The 22351-nt window shown below is 48.9% G+C and overlaps 1 non-coding gene across 1 annotated transcript; it reads left to right on the top strand.

The window, feature by feature from the left end:
* Positions 1-9327: 9327 nt before the first annotated feature.
* On the top strand, positions 9328-9545 carry LOC120393655. The gene has a single exon (XR_005592107.1). It is a non-coding gene; the product is annotated as a small nucleolar RNA U3 (small nucleolar RNA).
* Positions 9546-22351: the final 12806 nt, after the last annotated feature.

Raw genomic sequence — 22351 nt, 5'->3', positions numbered from 1 at the left:
AAATGTGTGGGTAGATGTTCAGTTAGTGTTGGAGGTTGTCCTTCACTTCCCTTCTTGCATACACACAGAGCAACTTGTCACATGAGAATCCCAGTGAAGCTGAGTCAGATGTTTGTTAGTTGAACTTCCAGCAAGCAATCAGTTTCCTTCTCGTGTCTATCCAACTTCACATTGCCTGTGTCCTGTTCCCATTCTCCCCTTGGCAAGGCATGGGTTGCTATGTTGTTGTTCTGATTGAGCCGGAAAATGTTGATATTCGTCCCAGTGTGTGCGTGCCTGCTATACTATGCGAAGGCACACCTGTTCAAGTGGCGTTCGGGCTTCCCCGCTATGGTGAACTTCGCAGAAGGACCGAATCGGTATCTATACGGGGAGCTGCTGTTGCTTCTCGATTTGTTCCATGGGCAGCATGGCGCATGCCAATGCCTATGACGATCGCAGCTTGTGCAGAGACCTGAGCGCTGCAGCATGTTTGTCCGACCTGCAAAGTGCCTTCTCTCGCCGACGGTCAAGTAACAGCTGCGCCCGTTATAAACTGCGCTGCGAATTTTCGTGCTTTGTCCATCATGAAGGCCATTGGTGTTTTGAAAAATGGGTTATTGTCAACCAACACGTGCTTTGTAGAATCAACCGCTATGCTATTAGAACATTCACAGCGAGAAAGATACGAATATCTGTCTTGGCAGCCGAAGCTGGTATTGCCAGTGTGGGGTGAAACAGAGGGTGTTGCCCCCAATATGTGCATTTCAGCAAACTACTCATACAATGCGCCTTGTCCGCGCTACCATGAACCATTGGTAATGTCCTCCGCGTCGGGCGCGTCCAAACGTCTTCTTTCTCAGTTGCCATTTTACACGCTCTCCATTGTTCCCGGCAGTAATCTGGCGTGCTATTACACGGGTATTTATCGCTGGCATTTTGAATAATCACTACGAATCATTTGCTTTTAACCATCCCCCACTAATGTCGTAATTTTCGTTCATTGAAACTTACAACAATAACCTTTAACAAGACAAGCACCTGAACAACAATAGCTGTAGATTCATGAGTATTATGGTTTTAATCTTTGCTGGCACCAGCACTGTGATGTCTGAAAAACAAAGAAAACAATTTCGCACACCCGGTTCAGATTGGTGCTTAATGTGTAATACCACTTTCGCTTTTGCAAATTTCTTGCTATTAGGAAAAACAGAAGAATTCCTCGAACTATTACGTTCTTATGTCAGATGGTAATTACTCCTCACTGGTCGACTATGTTCATGAAGTGGTATTGCCTCGATTTCTCTTTACAACGAATTGAAGGCTACAGCCAATTTGCTCTGCTGTACCAGCTGTAAGTTATCCTCGGAAGCCAACTGAGGAGACGCTTTAGACCGAAGCGCGCTGTGCGCTGCGCAAGTTAACGTCCCCCTTAACCGAACATTTTTGTTTTTCATCCCGCTGGAGGAGCCACAATCTGAGTCTTCAGTAACCTGACGCTGACAGATAACATTTATTATTGCAGCTCGCTTTTTGCTGCCGCGATGGTGTTCTCTCCTTCCCCATCGGCTGGGTCGTTGCATTCGCCCGCTCGGCGGCTTTGGATCAAAGCCGTCGGCGGCTCGAAGACGTGTTGAGCTGGTCACTGAACGTTCAGAGCCATCGGCGTTGTCGAGCAACAGCTGGCCCGTCACGCAGGAAGCCCATTTAATTCGAACTGGAGATAACTGGACTAGGCGGTGCTCCCGCGGCGAGGTGAGCAACGCGCCAGCTCGGGTGGCGTGTGGTGTAATCGCAGCAGCTCCGGGGCTTTATCACGCAGTGCTGTCTGTTGACGGCTCTGGACGATCGGCCTGCGGCCAGCCACGGTAATTCATTTCACTATTCTGGCGTTTAATCTGGCGTTCTGGTTGCACATCGGCGCTCGCGGCACCTGCAGCATTCCAGCAGGCGACATCCCAGGCAAAGATCCCAGCATGATCAGGACCAGCTGACAATGGCCGGCTGCGCTCAGCTGAAACGCGAAAGGTTTCTAAAGCCATGGGCTAAAGATCGAGATGCGACACAATGCTGGCGTAGTGGACCTGGGCTGAGCTCCATCGAAGTCTGACGGCCAAGCGCTCGGCGCTCGCTTCTACCGAGCACTGCATGCTGCATTCACAGATCTGCGGTCTTTACCGGCTGGCGATGAACTCGGCGGCGAAGATAATGCTGCGAACGATTCCCCCTCGAGAAGAAGTCTTTAAGCGGCGAACACTGGCGCCTGACAGCCAGAGATCTGTGTCACTTTTCACAGCTACCAGATTTACCGAATTAACCAGAGACTTCCGGGAATCGAGGAAGAGATCGGCGATGAAATACCTTTGCAAATATAAACATTTATTTTCATAACGTTGATATGAAAAAATAGAACGTATTTACAGGAATTCTAAATATTAAACATATCAAGTTATATGAAGAAAGATCACACAAATGAACTTTTAAAAATTCTAAATATTTACAATTTAAAAACATTCTAAATATTAAACTATAATATATGGTAAACTATATAAGAGAAGGTCAAATGAGATCAAATAGTCCTCTGGCGACATTCTCTGAGGTGTCATTGATTCCTCGCAAACCTCGCATGAGTGGAAATCGGAAGAAAATCTTGTTGAGCGCTCGACGAAGCGCCGGGACCTCGGTATAAATTGGAACCTGGCCTCTGCTAGCATTGCTGCATATGTTCCTGGTGTGCGTGCACGGTGCGTCCGCGGCATCGCGATGCTCTGGGCACGGTGACCATACCGAAATCGATCTGCAAGCCTACTGCATCTAACAGGCAGTAGTGTGGTGATTATGTGTTGTGATTTTACAGTAGGTGCAACAATATGACCGCGCCTAACTGCGGCATTCTGAAAGTAACGTAAATGATCGTTCGCTGAGGGAGGGCTGCAAAGACATCCTTTCTGCTGCACATTGCCTTTTAGCAGGAGATGCAGCTGTTTCAGCAACTGATAAGCGGTATGGCTGCTGCAGGCTGCCAGGAGCTTTGTGCAAGAGAGATGTGCAGCCATCTTTCACAAGCTGTGCGCTCTCAATGCCGCCAACCGTATTCGAGCCGGACAATTCTGGACTCTCCTGACAGTTCCTGCTTTGATCTTGTTCTGAGGAAACTGACTGAACTGTGTTTGCTGTTGGCAAGCGCAATATATGTGTTCAAGAAATCACCTACTTTCACATCCTGCAGCAAACTCCTTCGAACTGCCCATATCCCTACGCGAAGGCAACCGATTGGCGCAGCAAAAAAGACGAGGATGACATGTTCAGGAACTGATAGCCAGCTCCCAAACGGAAAACTGGCTGAACACAATCGAGGAAAGTATCAACAACCGCCGCACACACCTGGAAGGGTATTAACCGGGAAGACCGGCAGGCGACTCAAGCTTGGCCACAATGGCAGAGCACTCGGCGCGCAACAGATGTTCTGCAGACACGCGTCGGAAGGAGGCCTGCAGTGCATCTGCAACCACCTCAACGCCAGAAATCCTGTCCCCTCGCAAAGTATTTTAGGCGAGGAAGAGGCGGCAGGAAACGTGTTGCACGATGGCCAGGAACGGCTGTCGGCTATAGTATGCAAAGCTCTTTCTTTAACCAGTCCCAACTCAAGTTAAACCCCCACTGTATTACATTATTAAAGCGGATTGCAGTGTTACTGACTGTTCGTCACGATCAGGCTTTCTGTTGTTCTGTGAGGGAATTGTGTGTGCTGCATGGCCGGTGTAATGCTACGAACGGCTGCGAGATCGGCTTTGGAGCACCACGAACTGCGGTCTTGCCGGGAGGCGTCTGTGTGTGTATCGCTGCCCCGGGTCTTTCACTTGACAATGTCTTGTGCGGTCTGGTGCCTGACCGAAATGTGAAGGCGAACTCCCTTCCTGCATTTAATCAGTCGCGATCTCCCATTGCGAGCCCCAAAATAGACCTCGTCGAGGCAAATGCGCATACACGCCCCTCGCCTTTCAACGCCAAACCCGGCCGTGTGGCGGCTATCCCGAGACGGCACCCTGCCCCTACAAACCCACCCGTCGGTATGCACCTTGGCACAACGCAGAATAACTCGTGTTTCAACGAAATAAATGATAAGAGTCATTATTAATGAAACACTAAAACGTAATCGCGAATTTAAGAGCAAATAACAGAAAGTGAAACTACCTGATCAGCTTCTCTTAAAATCAGTGGACGATCTGCAGGTACCCTATGCGGCGGCGCAAAGCCTGATGCATGTCATTCCGGCTGGATAATCTCGGCACCGAGTGTCTGTGATCGTAAACGGCGCAGCCGAACCTCAACCTCCCAAGCGGCCAAAGATCTCGCCGCTATGCTCACGAAGTAATGGAGCACACGGCAGCGCGGCGCAGCTGCGGGGATGACGGCGATCTCGGCGTCGGCTAGTCGCCATCACTGAGCGTCACGGCTCCACCGTGCGCTAGCGACCAGAGTTTCGGTCGAAAGCAACGTAGAGGCTTCGTGAGCAGAACGTGGCCGAGTGAACGATCTGGCGGGCTGCTACTGGCGTTCTTTTGTGAGGAAGAAATTGCGCGCGCAGGCATTTTAAACTGAACCAATTCCCTAATTTGCAATCATGGCCTGCCGCCACCCGGCGTTGATGTTGTTAGGCGTCCCCTATGGTCCTACGGCTTGCAGCACCAAATTGAAAAGTAGCCCTTTCAGTTAATGTATACTGGCCTGCCAGTGGGCTGGTGAGATAAGGGATGAGTCCATCTGTAGCCCACCGCAGTTTGGGAATCCATCGCGGCCCGACCATCATGATGGCCTGGACGACCTCCAGGCAGTCACTACCTTTGAGGAGCAGTTGCTCAACGATTGCGTGGGCTACTTGAATGTGCCATCCCCACGGTGGGTGCCAGAAGTGGTTGCGCTGCTGACCCGGTAGCTGTCTGGGCGTAGCAGGATTTCCAGAGGAGCTATGGCCACTTTCCTTCTGCACAGTCAGGGCTGCTTTCGCATCCTTGTGTCCCTGCGCTTCAGGGCAGGGGACAGCAAGTCCACAGTTCAGAGAAAGTGCCACTACGCATCCTGAAGTTTCGCAGCATGCTCTGTCATCCCAGACCTGCAGCACTATGCGGGTCCCACCAGTCTGTGCTTGTTCCAGGCTAGAATGCGCCCGTTTCCACACCATGGAGCTTGACCCGTACCACCATGATCTCCACTGCCGGCGTACCCTGCTTTGTAAGAGGTCTGCGCGCCTCCTCACCCGTGCTGCAGGCCTCCTCGCTTCGGATTTCTCGGCATCGGACTGTGGAAAAGTACGGACGATAATGTCGCGAGCAATGTCCGCCGTGCAGCGATGTCGCAGCGGGCTCCATGCTTTCGCGGTAACGTAGCGTCCGCAGCTGTAACCCGACCAGAAGAAGCGCTGGTCTTTCCGCGGGCGCTTTCAAGGAAGACAGGAGGCGGGATTGACGGTTCAATGGCGACACATTTTTCCCCAGCATGCATTGGAAATCCTAATTCAAATGGGCAGCGAAGTGCGGGAACTGTAGGATAGGACCACCAGTCACCCTTCAAAGTCGAAGCTGGCCCTGTAGATGTGAACAAGAAGTTCAATTTGTGTATTTAGTATGGATACGCAAATTCGACTGTCAAATCGAATCCACAAGTGCGAGCTTAGAAGTAGATTCAAAATAGTCCTGTAGTGTAGACAAGCCCTTAAAGGGACACAATCAACTTCCACCCGAGTTCTGATTACTTTCCACTTTCATCTTCTGCTTCAAAACACACAGATCTGAAAAACCACAACCTATTGTGGCTCCCTTTGGAGCCCTAATAGGGGTTTGAGCTAAGTACCATGTTTTGTTTGCATTTCTTTTACCCTTTCTCCAATATACACTGCGTCCTGGGAAAAAGCACATTCCTTCCATAGTTTAACCTTCATGACATTTATATTACAAACCATAAGTCTCAGTTTAGGTTTTTAAAACCTTACACAATTACACAAAACATTTTGTTTTGTCTAACAACCTGCACTGCAATAATTTTTTTACACAACTGTACCCCGATTACACGTCCATCTTGTACAAGAGCCAGCCAGGGGCAGGCAAGTTAAGTGCCAATAGAAACCGGACATTCCTTTAGTGATTTTGCTTACATTGCCCAGGAGTCAAATCATTTTGATGAGATTATCTCCGCCTGCTGCTGCAGCCGTCCCCTATAGACCATTTCTGTGGGCAAGGGGCCATTCCCCTCAGAATGGCTGTAAAGGCTTCTCGGGACAAAACATAGTGATGGTAGCAGCCACTTTACCTGACCCTCTTGTATAATTTAATTACTAAGCTTCCATCAACGTGAGTGCACAGAGCTGCACATACAGTTACCTTTATATAACTGGGTTTTATTATTAAACAAAACTGCCCTTCTTGTAACACCACAACTGTTGCCTTTTCCTATTTCCACAACTCACAAATGTTTCCTTTCCTCCAAACTCTGTATTATTAATTTTTGCAAAATCCTGGGCGGCTGCACTGCAGTGCTGGGGTGACTCTGCAGGGGGAGAAGCTGCTGTGGAGCAATGTAGAGCAGGTGCAGGAAGGAGCCGGGGTCACTGTTCACATTGTGAACTGCACAATTTTCCAAATTTGGGAATGTCCGAGAACAATTCTAAGGGGAAGGTGAATGCAGAGCAGTGACACTGGAGGTGCCCAGACCTCCAACGGGGGTGGTGTGGAAATTAATAATGGGAAGATCATTTGCAAAATTAGTCGTCACTGACAAGATTTGTCTCTTCTTATTTCCGGTTGCGGTGTTATTTAGCGGAATCAGGACATATTTTACTATGTTAATTAAACACATACTTTTATTTAACTGAAAAACTTAGTGTCACTTATTTTTTCTCTGTCTAACAAGAACTAAATGAATGTTGTGACTTTCTGGAAAGTGCAGCGAGATTAAATGTGGGGAATTCAGTCTCTGTGTTTGGAGCTGATGTTTTCCTCTCACAGGTCAGTGCCTGCATTGAAATACCAAGAGGGATCTAAGGGCTGGTGTACGCTGGGCACAGGGGTGTTTGCAGAAGGGGCGGGGCCTCAGGTGGAAGGGGCGGGGCAGGGCGTTAGTCTCCCCCAGCTGGCGGTTCACGCCCTGCCCATGGTGTTGCAATGAAAGAGGCTGCCCAGTCTGCACTTGTAGTGAGGTTCCCCCACTACGTGGCCGCAGGAGACAGGCAGGTGACAGCAGGGGAAGTGGCGACACAGGAGCTCTCAGCAGCAGGGTGATGGACAATGCCGTGGAGCAGCAGCGAAGCAGAGTGAACAGGGCAAACCGAGAGCCAGTTGAAGGAGTGGCAGCAGCAGAAGCTGAGAGTTTGCTTGATGCCTTCGCCCGCTGCTGTTTTCTGCTGGTCGCTGGGTGACAGTTCCTGCCTGTGGCAGCTGGGGGCTGCGGGGTCCCCTCGCTGCCTGTGGCGGCCAGGATCCGGGTGGGTCCCCTCGCTGCCCATGGCACCCAGGGTCCATGGGGTCCCCTCGCTGCCCATGGCGGCCGGGAGCTGGGGTCCTCGCTGCCCGTGGCACCCGTGGTCATGGGGTCCCCTTGCTGCCCATGGCACCTGGGGTCCATGGGGTCCCCGCGCTGCCCGTGGCGGCCGGGAGCTGGGGGGTCCCCTCGCTGCCCGTGGCGGCCAGGGGCCATGGGGTCCCCTCACTGCCCGTGGCAGCCAGGGTCCATGGGGTCCCCTCGCTGCCCGTGGCGGCCGGGGGCCATGGGGTCCCCTCGCCGCCCATGGCGGCTGGGAGCTGTGGGTCCCCTCGCTGCCTGTGGTGCCCAGGGTCCATGGGGTCCCCTCGCTGCCTGTGGCGGCCGGGGGCTGTGGGGTCCCCTCACTGCCTATGGCGCCCGGGGTCCATGGGGTCCCCTCGCTTCCCGTGGTGGCTGGGGGCCATGGGGTCCCCTCGCTGCCCATGGTGGCCATGGTCCGTGGGGTCCCGATGGCAACTGGCGGCTCTGGCATCCACCTGCAGTGGCTGGGAGCTATGGGGCCATCTGCAATGGCATTTGGCTGAGGCTTCTCCTCACCCCCCATGGTGACTGCGCACTCCAGGCTCTGCCTGCAGTGTCTGAGAGCTGGGGGCTCCCTCGCTTGCCTGTGTCAGCTGGGAGCTCCAAGGTCTTCAGTGCTGCAGGGTCTATTAGCAATGACGTGGGGCTGCAGGGTCCTCACGCCATCAATGCCTGCTGGGAAATCCTGGGTCCGCTCACAGCGGCTGGGAGCTCTGGGGTCTACTTGTAGGAGCTGGGAGCTGCAGGGTCCATATACAGTGGTGTGGGGCTGTGGGGGCTCCCCCGCCACCCATGGCTGCAGAGGTAGTAAATATATTGTGTGAATGGTGCTCACATAACACAGAGAAAGTTGCCTATGCAGCTCACAATAGTAAATAAAGTCAGACCAGAAGTTCTCTTCTTTCCAAGTGGGAATTGTGCAGGGAGGAACAACAGACCTAGTGCAGCTGTGTTGCCACTGTCTACTAGCACTGAAATGGTTCCGAATGCCTTGGGTCAAGTGGCACCAGTTCTAAAAGTAAGGGTGATCTAGTGCTGTGGTTCTCAAACAGGGGTATCAATGGTCTTCCAGGGGGTACAGCAACTCATCTAGATATTTGCCTAGTTTTACAACAGACTACATAGAAAGCACTAGCAAATTCGTAACAAATTAAAATTCATATGTTGATCTGTTTATACTGTTCTCTATATACACTGAAATGTAAGTACAATACTTATATTCAAGGGATTTATTTTTATAAATATTGCATCTGATTTTGTAAGCAAGTAGTTTTTAAGTGAGGTAAAAAATGGGGGTATGCAAGAGAAATCAGACTCCTGAAAGGGGTACAGGTGTCTCTAAAGGTTGAGAGCCACTGATTTAGTGCAGGTACCACCGGTAACATAGAACCCTGCAAAAACTTCTAGTGCAGATGAATTTGAGAGCAAGCCAGAGAGAAACAGCTGCGGAGCGTGCTAGATAAGGCTGACCCGTCCAGATTGTCTGTACCTGACAAGCTGTCATGTGCTACAGAGGAGCCTGTGAGAGGTATGGCAAAGCAAGAGGGTTTGATTAGTTGCTAGGAGCTCCACATGCTAATCAGGAGGTGTGTTTCTGTAAATAGCGACATAAACATCTTCTAATGGCCAGTGTGCTAAAGCTGTCTCAATTGTGCTTAATGAAATGGGGACCTGGTTTTAGATTTTTGTTCTTTAATTCGCTGGGGGTGAAACCCATTGTATGAAAACATTCACCGTGGGAAGAAAGCTTGTGCATATTAGCCTGGATGTGTAGCCGAGGACAGTTTTGTTAAGACTGTACTTTCAGGGATCATTTCTATAGTTTGTAACTAGAGAAGTGTGGTTGAAAGTGTATGATCTTGCTAACCACGAGGATGAGTTAAAGTGTTCTTTTCTGAGCATGAAGTGAGTGGATAGTATTGCTTTAATGTATCTGCTGTCTGCTAGTGATGAGTGTTCTTGTTTTCCTTTTGGGAAGCTGTAGAGGAAAAGAGCACAGACTGAGTGGTTAGTCCTTATAAAACAAGTTTAAAAATAAATGTTTTGGCTTTTTTTTGTATTATCTGAACTTGTTTAAAGCTTTTCTTCAGTTCTCTTTAAAAAAAGTAAAGGTAGTGTGAAAATGGTGTTTTAGAAGTTTCTAGTTCAGTACTTACTGAAAGAGTTTAAAGATTTCTTTATGCTGCTCTCTCTTTTTTTTCTTGTAATCTATTTCAGTATTTAGGTAGGGTTCTGTGTCTGCACGTTCTTTTCCTTTTCCATTTGCCTCTCCACTTCTCTCTTCTTCCTGTCCCATTTTTTGGGAAGCCCCTATTTTACTTCTCCTGCTCTGGCAGAAGTGCATGATTTGCTCTTGGCCCCAAGCACATCAGACAATCCACACAGGATCTGAGAGTAGCTGTCTCTTGGCCGTATAGTGGGTAGAGGGTTCTAAAGCTGTCTCAGGGTATGTCTACACTATGGGATTATTCTGATTTTACAGAAACCGGTTTTTGGAAACATATTATATAAAGTCAAGTGCACGGCCACACTAAGCACATTAATTCGCGGTGTGGGTCCATGTACCGAGGTTAGCATCGATTTCTGGAGCATTGCACTGTGGGTAGCTATCCCATAGTTCCCGCAGTCTCTCCCACCCATTGGAATTCTGGGTTGAGATACCAGTGCATGATGGGGCAAAAACAGCATCGCGGGTGATTCTGAGTAAATGTCATCAGTCAATCCTCCCTCTGTGAAATCAACGGCAGACAATCATTTTGCGCCCTTTTCCCTGGATTGCCTGAGCAGACACCATAGCACGGCAACCATGGAACCCGTTCAGCCTTTTGTCACCGTCACTTTATGTCTACTGGATGGTGCTGACAGGCCGGTACTGTAACACTACACAGCAGCATTCCCTTGCTTTTTGCAAGTTAACAAAGATGGTTACCAGCCATACTGTACCATCTGCTGCTTTGCAAGTTTACAATGATAGTTACCAGTTATACTGTACTGTCTGCTGCTGTCCTGGATGCTCCTGGCCGGCCTAGGTGAATGACTCCCCAGGTCATTCTCTTCTTTAAGTTTTGTCTGAAGGGAGAGTCAGTCCTGCCTAGACTATCAGGCAAGCCTCCTAAAGAACCAGAGAGACAAACGGTCGTTCCAGCTCAGAGCCCCAGACATCCTGCAGAAATGATGGGCTGCATGCCATTCTAGGGGGTGCCCCTGCAACAACCCCATCCATTGCTTCCCTCCTCCCCCACCCCTCCTGGGCTACCGTGGCAGTTATCCCCCCATTTGTGTGATGAAGTAATAAAGAATGCAGGAATTTGAAACAACACTGACTTTATTGCCTCTGCAAGTAGAGTTCAAAGTGGGGAGGGGAGAGAAGCCTCCAGCTGCTATGATATTCCAGGCAGGACTGAATCTCCATTAGACAAAGCTTAAAGAAGAGAATTACCTGAGAATCATTCCCATTTTGCCCAGGCACCCCAACTGACCTCACCAAGACCTGCCAGGAGCACTCATGGGACAACGATGAGGGATATCAGTCCTACCATACCATCTAGAGAAGGGAAGGGGACACTGCTGTGTAGTGCTGCAGCACCACATCTGCCAGCACCATCCAGTAGACATACAGCGACATTGGAAAAAAAGGCAAGAAATGATTTTTTCCCCTTTGCTTTCATGGGGAGGAGGGGACAACATATACCCTGAACCACCTGCGACTATATTTTTGACCCTTTAGGCTTTGGGAACTCAGCCAATAATTCAAATGGTTTTCGAGAGTGCAGGAACTGTGGGATAGCTACAGACGTCAGTTGCCCCTCCCTCCATGAGCATCCATTTCATTCTTTGGCTTTCTGGTACGCTTGTCTCAGCTCTCAGCTCTTAAGTTTCAGCACTGTGTCGAGTCCCTGTTGTGGCCTCTGTCTATCATGGCCTTGGAGATTTTTTCAAATGCTTTGGCATTTTGTCTTTTGGAACAGGTTCTGATAGAACAGATTCATCTCCCCATACAGAGATCAGCTTCAGTATCTCCCGTGCGGTCCATGCTGGAGCTCTTTTTGGATTCTGGGACTGCATGGTCACCTGTGCTGATCGGCTCCATGCTGGGCAAACAGGAAATGAAATTCAAAAGTTCACGAGGCTTTTCCTGTCAACCTGGCCAGTGCATCCGAGTTCAGATTGCTGTCCAGAGCGGTCACAATGGTGCACTGTGGGATAGCCCCCGGAGGCCAATACCATTGAATTGCGGCCACACTAACCTAATCCGAAATAGCAATACCGATTTCAGCGCTACTCCCTCGTCGGGAGAAGTACGAATACTGGTATTAAGAGCCCTTTAGATCGATCTAAAGGGCTTCATTGTGTGGACAGGTGCAGGGTTAATGTGATTTAACGCTGCTAAATTTGATATAAAATCATAGTATTGACCGGGCCAGAGAGCAGCAGGATTTCCCTATTGTTTCCCGCTCTTGTTTTCTTGATTAGTTTCTCCTCTACACCAACTTGTTTGGTTTCTTTCTCAGCCTGGCTAGCTCAGTTGGTAGCGCATCAGACTTTTAATCTGAGGGTCTAGAGTTCAAGTCTCTGGTCAGGGGATAAACTACTCCCAAAGATCTTAAACTGTCTTTCTCATGTCCTCTTTGTTACTTTTTCTCTTCAGGATTCTCCCTTTCCTCAGAAGGGCCTTTTTGTGTGTGGGTTTGAAGGGGCAACTTCCTGACAGCCCCTCTGTCCTTGCAGCCTGGAGGAATAAAGGTCTCTGGGCATAGAGCATGTTCCACGCACACACACACACACACACACACACACCTGAAAATCCCTAAGGAATTAGAATCACCTGCTGCCTTCCCCTTTCCTGTTGGATCCCCAAACAAGGATGCTTTTCAGCCTAAACCCATGTCCCCTCTTTTCCCAGTGCCCCTCAATCCCAGCCCTCAGTCCCTCCTATGCTCACTGCTCCTCACTCCCAACCAGAGCCTGCTCCTCTTCACCCTTCTCCTCTGTCCCAACCCACAGCCCCCTCCTATTCCCAGTGCCCCTCAATCCCCATCCACAGGCCCCCTCCTCCTCATGCTGCTCCTCAATCCCAACCCACGGTTCCCTCCTTCCCTCCAGCAGCAGGTGCTTCAGACCCCTTCAGGAAGATTTTCTTGCAAGGTTTCGTGTAGGAGTCTGCATGTGGATTTTACAATATGTTGGAAATCTGTTGGGTTGCTGGCTGAAATGATCACTTGTGGCTGGTGTTGGATTCCCAGTCTCCATGTTACAGGGGCAGGAGAAATAAAGGGTTGTTATCCTTGTTGTGTGAATCAAGGGCAGCACAACTGTGCTTGGCAGACCCCGATTGAGGGACTCACCCTCAATTCAATAGCACTTGCTAGGCAGGGGACAGGGGTTCCAAAGCCAAGTGGGCCAAGCTCTGGGTCTCAATACTAAAATTGAGGTGTCAGACCAACGTTAGGACAGGGTGGTTGTGAAGAGATGAGTGAGTCCCTAGACAACATAGTGAGTATGGAGCCTTCTTATTTCCCCCCTTTTCCACCCAGGATGGCAGGTGAACTCTACAGAGGCACCTCTGGGCTTGCACTGACTAAGGACAACAGCTGTGAGTGGGGTGCAGAGAGGGGATGGCTCATGTTAAAGGACTTTTGTTTGCTGGACTTACGAACCGTAGGGAGAAGGACACTGCCCAGCTTATTTGAGGGGGGGGGTCTTTCCCTCGTGGTTTACGTTTATGTGTTGGGGCTGCTGACATGACTTCTGCTAACCCTGGGCTTACATTGCAGTGTAGACATACCCTGAGAGGGCATCTATACTGTGACAAAATCCCGCTGGCCCGGCTGGCCTGGATGAGCTGATTTGGGATCCTGGAGCTCAGACTGGAGCCCAGGCTTGGAGACCCTCACCCCTCATGGGGTCTCGGAGGCTGGGCTCAAGCCCAATTCTCTACACTGTCATTTTATAACCCTGCAGCACAAGCCCCACAAGCCTGAATCAACTGACCCAGGGCTTGAGAATAGTGACGTGGGTGTGTTAATGGCAGTGTAGACATAATGCTAGGCTATATCCACACTACAATGAAACACCCATGGCTGCCCCGTGCCAGTGCAGGCTCCCAGGCTAGGGCTGTGGGGTGGTAAATTTGCACTGTAGACATCTCAGATCAAGCTCAATACTGGGCTCTGGGACCCCACGAGGTTGGGAGGAGTTTAGCAAGCAAAAAAGGTAAAATGTCAGTGGAGTATTACCCTGGACTCAATGGCAGTTCTCCATTGGTCTGTCTGCTTTGGGGCAGGGACAATAACACGTCCTGCTGCATTCGTTATTTCAAAGGGCGGTTTAGGATTTTCTTTCTCACACACGGTGCACGAAGCAGGACTCAATCCTTGGTGTAAACTAAATGAGCCGCCCACAGATTCTGGCAGCCACAATGAGCATTTGCTGTGAGAGCCCAGACCTGCCCCTGTCCCAGAGGGAGGGGGGTCATCTGTGAGAAGCTGGACCACTGACCTATCAGCTCTTAACTCCCAAACTTTCAGTAATTCTGTTATCAGTGCCTGTGAGTATAATCTAAACAGCCATACTGGGCTGGACCAAAGGCCCATCTAGCTCTGTGTTTTGTCCTCTGACAGTAGCCAATACCAGGTGCCCCACGAGTTACACAACAAGTCACCACTGGGAGTTGAACCCAGGATTTCCTGTTTACAAGACAGGCACTTTAGGCAGCTAAGCCATGGTGCCTACCTGTGGCTAAACTACCGTGTCTGCCCATACCTGACTCCCTGCCATCCCCACTGGGGCCTGACAAGCTTTGCTTGTGTTTGGATTCTGCAAAGCAGAGGAGCAGGTGAGGTTTTCCTTGCAAGCTGTGTGTGTGTGTGTGTGTGTGTGTGTGTGTGTGTGTGTGTGGTGGGGGGGGCAGGTCTGCACTACAAAGTTATTTCAGCATCATTATATTGCTCAGGTGTGTGAAAAACACACAACAGTCCCTCGGTCAGCAGCTTGTGGCTGGTGCACACACTGCAATGCCATGTCTGGTGACAAAACTTCCCTCTTTTGGTGACAAAATAAAACCACCTTGACAAGAGGTCTAGAGCTTTTTGCAGCAAACTCAAAGTGACAAATTGTCAGTCTAAATGCTGCTGGTCATTATATCACCATAACTGGCCTCTACAAGTATCCCACCATGCCTGCCGTGAAATCACCTGCCCTGCATTCCTGTTACAGAGGTTGGGTCCCTCCCCTTTCATAGCTCCAGAAAGTTCTGACAGCTGAGCTGCTATTTACACTGGAATTAGGTTAATATAACTGCATTGTCAGCCTAAGTAATGTAATTACTCCAACCTAATTTTGTAGTGTAGACCTGTCCAAAGAATCACACACACACCTTGGGACCAAAACTTCACCTACTCCTCTGCTTTACAGAATCCAAACATGAGCAAAGCTTGTCAGGGCCCAGTGGGGATTGGCAGAGATTCAGGTGTGGGCAGACACAATGGCTTAAATAACCACAGGTGTCATAGTTTAGCTGATTAAAGCACCTGTCCTGTAAACAAAAGATTCTGGTTTCAACTCCTAGTGGTACCTTGAGGAGTGGCTTTTGGGGCACCTGGTATTGGCTACTGTCAGAAGACAAGATTCAGAGCTAGATGGACCTATGGCTTAAATTACACTCACAGGCACTGATGATAGAGTTACTGAAAGTTTGGGTGTTAAGAGCTGATAGGTCAGTGGTCCAGTTCCCTCAATGTGGTTTTACCATTTCCACTTGCTAAACTCCCTCCCAACCTCTATAAAATTACAGTGCAGACATATGGGCTTGAGCCCAATCTCTGAGGCCCCATGAGGGGTGAGGGTTTCTGAACCCAGGCTTCAGCGTGAACACAAATATCTGCACCACAGTTTTTAGCCCCTCAGCTTTAGCTCCAGGAGCCCAAGTCAGATGACCCAGGCCAGCCCTGCTGCCATCTTTATCCCAGGAGAGATGGACTCTAAGGGGACGTCTCCACTGCAATGGAAGCCCAGGTGTGGCACGCTGTGCTCAAAGCAGCACCTGGAAGCCCCATATTCACCACTCTCATATAATGATGAGATGGTTTGTACAAAGTCTGCCTGGTGAGGTGTCATTTCAAAAGTCTTGATCTGTTGAACATTAATATCGTGTTGGATTGTGTGTGCTCGCATTGGTTGGGAAGTTATGAAGTTTTGCTCTGTGTGTGTTACTGAGATATGTTATGAGGTTGGGAAATGCCCCCCACCAGCCTTTCAGGTGTGACAAGGGAGGAGCCAGACTCGCTGCTGGCCCATTGACGGGATCCACACTCCCAAGGACTATCCCAGGAACCGTGTACAATGCAGGCTTCTCCGAGATAGCACAGCGACAATGGACACTGCTTGAGTCACATGGTAGCAAAGGAGCTTCCTAGCAAGTTGGAAGAAACTATGAAAGGGAGGAAGAGACATCATGACTTGGCCTCTCTCCCCCACACCTCAATACCTGTAAACACATCTGGAGGACAAACACTGAACTGAGATGAATCAGAAGAGAATAATAATAATAGATTCAAATCAACGTCCCCAAACAGACTAGTATGGGTGTTTCAGCAGAAAATTTTCAGTCTGCGGAATTTTGTTTTCTCAGTCAGACCTTGCCAAGGGAAGCAGGGAGGAAATGTTTGAGTTGCCTCCTTCAGAACAGCTTGGTCTAGACACTAGCTCTGGTTCACTGTTCTGGCCTTGCTCGGGTTGAGGGTATTTTAATAATTTGGGGAGGTGCCAGGGTGGTTGAGGGAGATGAGGAGGATGTTCCCTTTTGAGATAAAAACTAAGAAATACAGAACTAGAGAATTTTTTTTTTTTTTTAGAAATCTGGGATTTAGACATTTTATTTAAAGTAAGGGCGTTCTGAGTTTCTGTTTGCAAGAAGTACCATTGTTTGATCTGTCATTATACCAAATGGGGAGATGGTTGTCTATAAAGGATGGGTGAAGACTAAATGCATCCAAGGAGGATGGGATTTGAACCCACGCATGCAGAGCACAATGGATTAGCAGTCCATCACCTTAACCACTCAGCCACCTCATCATAACTGTAAAAAAAAGGACAGGAGGAGAAATCTAAGGTCAGCAGAGACAGGGGCAATAAGGCATTTTTAAATACTAAGCGGAAGCAGGGGCTGAATGAGCTCCCTCCTCACATCTAGTGAGGAGCTGGGGGAAAGACTTCAGGAACAGATGATGTTTGCATAGACAAACCTACTCTGCCTAGATATGCAGCATGATGGGGCCACTTTCCCAAAAATGACCAGTTTTGGCTGGTGGCAGGTTACAAATCACTTTACGATTGAGTGGAATGAAATGTTATTATCCTTCCTGCATGAGTGAAGGGCAGCAGAACATACCTAGTCGGTCCTGATGGAGGGGTAGGTGGGTGAGGAATAGCTTTTATTGGACTTCATAGAAGTGATTGAGAACGTCACCCTAAACCAGTGGTCCCCAAACATTTCACACTGTGCCCTCTTATCCAGTTGGGGGAGGGCAAAACCAGAGCTTGAGGGATTCAGCCCTGGGTGGTGGAGCTCAGACTTTTGGCTTCAGCCCCAGGCCCCAAGAAGTCTAATGCCAGCCCTGGTGACCCCATTAAAACAGGGTTATGACCCACTTTGGGGTCCTGACTCACAGTTTGAGAACCACTGCTCTATGCTAAAGGGAGAGAGTTTTCCTGTGGGAGCAGTTAATCCACTTCCCCAAGAGATGGCAGGTATGTCAGTGGGAGAAGCTATATCAGTGGGTGTGCAAGCTGTGGTGTTTACCACATTTAACAAGTTTAATCAAACCCCATTTTTAAAACCATCTGTAGCCTGGGAATGGCAAAGGACCTCGATGAAGGAGGGTCTGTCCTTCAAAGTCCTGGAGATCATGAGTCCATGCTTTTGCTATCATGGGAGTATAGCTGAGTGGTAAAGTGCTTGATTGCAGATCAAGTAGTCCTTGATTCAACCCCCAGTGTTTTCTTATAACCTTCTTTCTTTTTTTTAAAAAAAGGAAAACATTTTCATTTTCATTCTCCATTCTGTTCAGGAGCTCCACTGTACAGGGTTGCTTGATATGGATGTAAACACTCAACATTTCACTGTCCAAATGCATAAATACCTAGTAAAGCTGTCTATCAGCTGAAATCAGTTTCAGTCCTCAAAGTGTCAATTTATGTTTTCATCAATTAAACAAAGGTATCATATGAATGTACATTTGCAGATCCCTCTTCTCCAGGAGCTGTGCTGTGCAGAAGAACAAGAGTCACATCCAGCTGCAGTTCAGGAGTCTGATAACCAAAGAGCTGTTGCCAGCTCAAAGAGCCTGAGGCGGAGCAACAGCAGGGTTCATTGCCCGGTGTGCGTAGCACTAATTGACACACCAGGGTGGAGAAGCAAAACCAGGTTTATTTGAGCCCAAATAAGGTGCCAGGGAGAAAAAGCATCTCAAATCCTGCACACCCGTGCGCAGGCAGGGTCCCAGCATTTATACCCCACTTGTTTGTGTAAGCCTTTTGTTTGGTTTTCCCCCTCACCCCTCCCTTCCCAACAGCAGTTACTTTAAACATTACATTTCAGCGTGTTAGAAAAGTTCTCATTCGCATGCTTATCTATGGCCTTCACAGCACAAACGCATACAGATTTTCCTCCCCCCTCTCCCCCTCCTCCCCACCGCTTCTGCTGTTTTAAACTCCTGCATTTGCAAGCTGAGACAGCTGACAGTTACACATTTTGCTTGCTGTCTGTTAGCATCTTAGGCTGGTTAAAGTTCACAGCATGGAAGACCTCTGGTTCACTCAGGCCTGTAGTCACAACTTTGGTTTACTTAGGCCTAGTGACACCAACAGAGCCAATAAATGTTCTGAGGGCTGGAGAAAAATGCCTTCTAGTGAGCTATTGAACAAGCTCAACCTGTTTAGCTTATCAAAAGAAGATTGAAAGGTGACTTCATTGAAGTGTTGAGGGGCCTTAATGGAGAGAAAAGATTGGATATGAAAGGGCTCTTGAATCTAGCAGAGAAAGGCATAACAAGACCCAGTGGCTGGACGGTGAAAAAAGACAAATTCATATTACAAATAAGATGCAAATATTCAACAGCGAGGATGATTCACCACAGGAACAAGTTACCAAGGAAAGAGGTCGATTTGCCATTTCCTGATGTCATTTAATGAAGACTAGATGCCTTTCTGGAATGTGTTTGCCCCAAAGTAGCTCTTGTGTCATACAGGAGGCCTGTGATATGCAGGGGGTCAGATTAGATGCCCTAATGGTCTCTTCTGGCCATCAAGTCGACTAATTTCTGAAAAACTGAGTGTAGCATTGGGAGCAGCGTCTGATGTTTTCCTGTCTAGCCGGCTTGCTGCCTAGAACGAACGCTCCTTGAGTGGGGTGATCCACAGGGAGTAGCTCAAACCTCCAAAGTGCCTGGCCAGGGGCAGGACATTAGCACAGCAAGGGAGGGGTGTGGCAGTGACATCACAAAGGCTTTTTGCAGGTGTTAAATCCTTGGGGCAGCCGGTGTAGGAAACAATCACTTGAGGCCAGAGAGCAGGCAGCTAACCAAAACCTCCATTTTATTTACAGACACAGAGAGCTCACTCAGCCGGTTGAAACCGGTTGAGCTAACCCATAATAATCTAACTCAGTTGCCATAGCAACAAAAACCATGACAACCAAATACACAACATATTCCTCCCCCCCCTAATAAGAACATCCCCTAAATAAAACACACACTAGACTAGAGAAGGAGGGTAGACTGCCTCCATTCCCGGCTAAACCCTGGGGATTATTTTGCCCCATAACCGTGGGTTCGCCCTAGCTAAAGATCCAGCCGATGAGGAGGCCTTCTGTCTCTAGGTGGATTACGGCGAACTTCTGGTGTTATTGCACCCGAAAGCACTAGGGGCTCAGGGTCCGCAGCACGAACAGGTGAGGAGGTAGTATCAGCTCGTGCTGGGCAAGGGGTATCTCAGCCGCCCGGCAATGTGGAGGAGAACAGTCAGAAACAGGTGACTCGTGATTCGGTCCCTCACCAGAAGAGGTGAAGTCAGACCCCTCAACTGCAGATGTGTCCTGAGGACTGGCATGACCTGGCAACAGCTGATCTACATGTCGCCGCCAGGTAAGATTCTCTGCAGTCCGGACTGTGTAGGAAACAGGTCCTGTTTGAGTGATGACTGTGGCCGGAACCCATTTAGCTCTGGAAGTATAATTCCGAGCCAAAACTGGCTGTCCCGGGCTAAAGGTTCGGTCTTTTGCTCTGGGTGCCCGTCTGATGACTTGATATTGCTGCTGATGTTGCACAATTTGTCGGGGTTCAGAAGGTTTCAGCAGATCAAAGCAAGTGCGCAGCTGTCGTCCCATCATTAGAAAGGCCGGAGATGCGTGGGTCGTAGCATGAGGTGTGTTTCTGTAGGAAAGTAAAAAGGTATCCAGACACTTTTGAATGGAGTGTTGTCCCTTGCTGATTTCAAAGCGTTTTCATTGTCTGCACAAATCTTTCAGCTAATCCGTTGGTGGACGGATGATATGGTGCTGACGTGATGTGGTGTATCCCATTTGCCTTCATAAAATTTTGAAACTCCTGAGAAACGAACTGCGGTCCGTTGTCGCTCACAAGTTGTTCTGGCAGACCAAAACGACTAAAGAGTCCTCGTAGTTTTGGATAGTACTCTCTGCAGAAGTGGACTGCATTATAGAGACTTCTGGCCATTTAGAATGGGCATCTATTGCCACCAAGAACATGCTTCCTTCAAGGGGCCAGCAAAGTCAACGTGAATACGTTGCCACGGGTTTTCAGGCCAGTCCATGGGTGTAAGGGTGCCCACTGGGGTGCATTCCTCACACCCTGACATGACATACAAGCTTTTGCCTTCTCTTCAATAGCGCTGTCCAGTCCAGGCCACCAAAAATAGCTTCGTGCAATTTCCTTCATGCGCACTATTCCACAGTGACCGGAATGTAACTGTTCTAACATCTGTGATCTCAGTGGTGGTGGAATAATTACACGTCTCCCCCACAACAAACAACCAGATTGGACCGATAACTCCGTCCGCTTGGACATGTAGGGAACAAGGTCGGATGAGACCGGAGAGGTTTGTCGAGATTTTCCATGCATCACCAGGTCCATAACGTGGGACAATACTGGGTCAACGCAAGTTGCCTTCTTTATCTGAGTAGCAGTGATGGGTGTATTCTCTACCTGTTCAAAGTAGAAGATTTCCTTTTGGGCACTATCTTGGTGTTTGACCGGCAAAGGCAACCTTGAGAGGCCATCTGCATTGCCGTGCAGAGTGGATTTCCGATATTTGATTTCATATGTGTGTGCTGAAATTAACAATGCCCAACGTTGCATACGACTAGCAGCTAATGGGGGAATGCCTGTGTAGGGTCCAAAAATTGATGTCAGAGGTCGATGGTCTGTGAGAAGAGTAAATTTTCGCCCAAACAGGTACTGATGAAACTTCCGAATTCCAAAAACAATTCCTAATGCCTCACGTTCGATTTGGGCGTAGTTAGTTTCTGCTTTGCTTAGAGTGCGTGAAGCAAAAGCAATAGGTCTCTCTTCTCCTGAAGGCATAATATGTGACACGACTGCTCCCACTCCATAAGGGGAGGCATCACAGGCCAATTGCAGTGGTAAGGATGGATCAAAGTGCGTTAGAACTTCAGAATTTAGCAATGCATCCTTAGCTTTGTTAAACGCAACATCACAGGCTTCAGTCCACTTCCAGGCCTTGTTCTGCCCAAGGAGCTCATGAAGTGGTTTTAGCAGTGTGGCTAACTGTGAGATGAACTTTCCATAATAGTTCAGGAGTCCTAGAAATGAGCGCAGCTGGCTTACATTTCGAGGTGGGGGAGCCTCCACAATAGCTTTAACTTTTGCAGGGCCTTATGAAGACCTGCAGAATCAATGATGTGTCCCAAATATTCTACAGAGGGCTTGAAGAATTCACACTTGTCTTTGCGAACTCGTAGGCCATACTCTTCCAGTCTTTGTAGGGTAGCCTCTAAATTCTTTAAGTGATCCTCTTCATTTCTTCCAGTGACCAGGATATCATCCAGATAGCACTGAACTCCTGACAAGCCACACAAGATCTGGTCCATAGCCCTCTGGAACAGGGCGGGAGCAGATGTTATTCCGAAGGGTAGGCGACAGTATCGATAAAGCCCCTTATGAGTCACAATAGTCAACAGCTCTTGGGACTTTTCATCGACGTGCATCTGTAAATATGCTTGACTCAGATCAATCTTACTGAACTTTTGTCCCCCAGCCAGGCCTGCGAAGAGGTCATCGATGCGGGGAAGCGGGTATTGCTCTACACACAACACTGGGTTGACAGTGACTTTAAAATCACCGCAAATCCGGAGAGAGCCATCTTTCTTCACTATTGGAACGATAGGAGTGGCCCATGAGCTATGGGTAACTGGTATTAGGACTCCATTGGTGACCAGGTGCTCCAGGTCTGCTTCAACTTTTGGCCTGATGGCATATGGCACAGTTCGGGCTTTCAGATATTTTGGTGGACTGTCAGGTTTAATGTTCAATGTCACAGTGATTCCCTTAATACTTCCCAAATCATCTCCAAAAACAGCAGCATGTTTCCTTAGAATAGGGGTTAGACTGGTTTCTTCTTTAGTCATCCGGTGCACTTCTGCCCAGTTCAGTGGAATCTTCCCAAGCCAAGACCTACCCATTAAGGCTGGGTAGTCACCTCTCACCACAAACAGTGGCAATTTAGCTGCCTGTCCATTGAGCTCCACCTTAACATCAATAGTGCCCAACATGGGCACAGC

Source organism: Mauremys reevesii, unplaced genomic scaffold (genome assembly GCF_016161935.1).
Source record: "Mauremys reevesii isolate NIE-2019 unplaced genomic scaffold, ASM1616193v1 Contig29, whole genome shotgun sequence".
Lineage (NCBI taxonomy): Eukaryota > Metazoa > Chordata > Testudines > Geoemydidae > Mauremys > Mauremys reevesii.
Note: the sequence above shows the minus strand (reverse complement) of the source record. Positions and strands in the feature narration are given on the sequence as shown.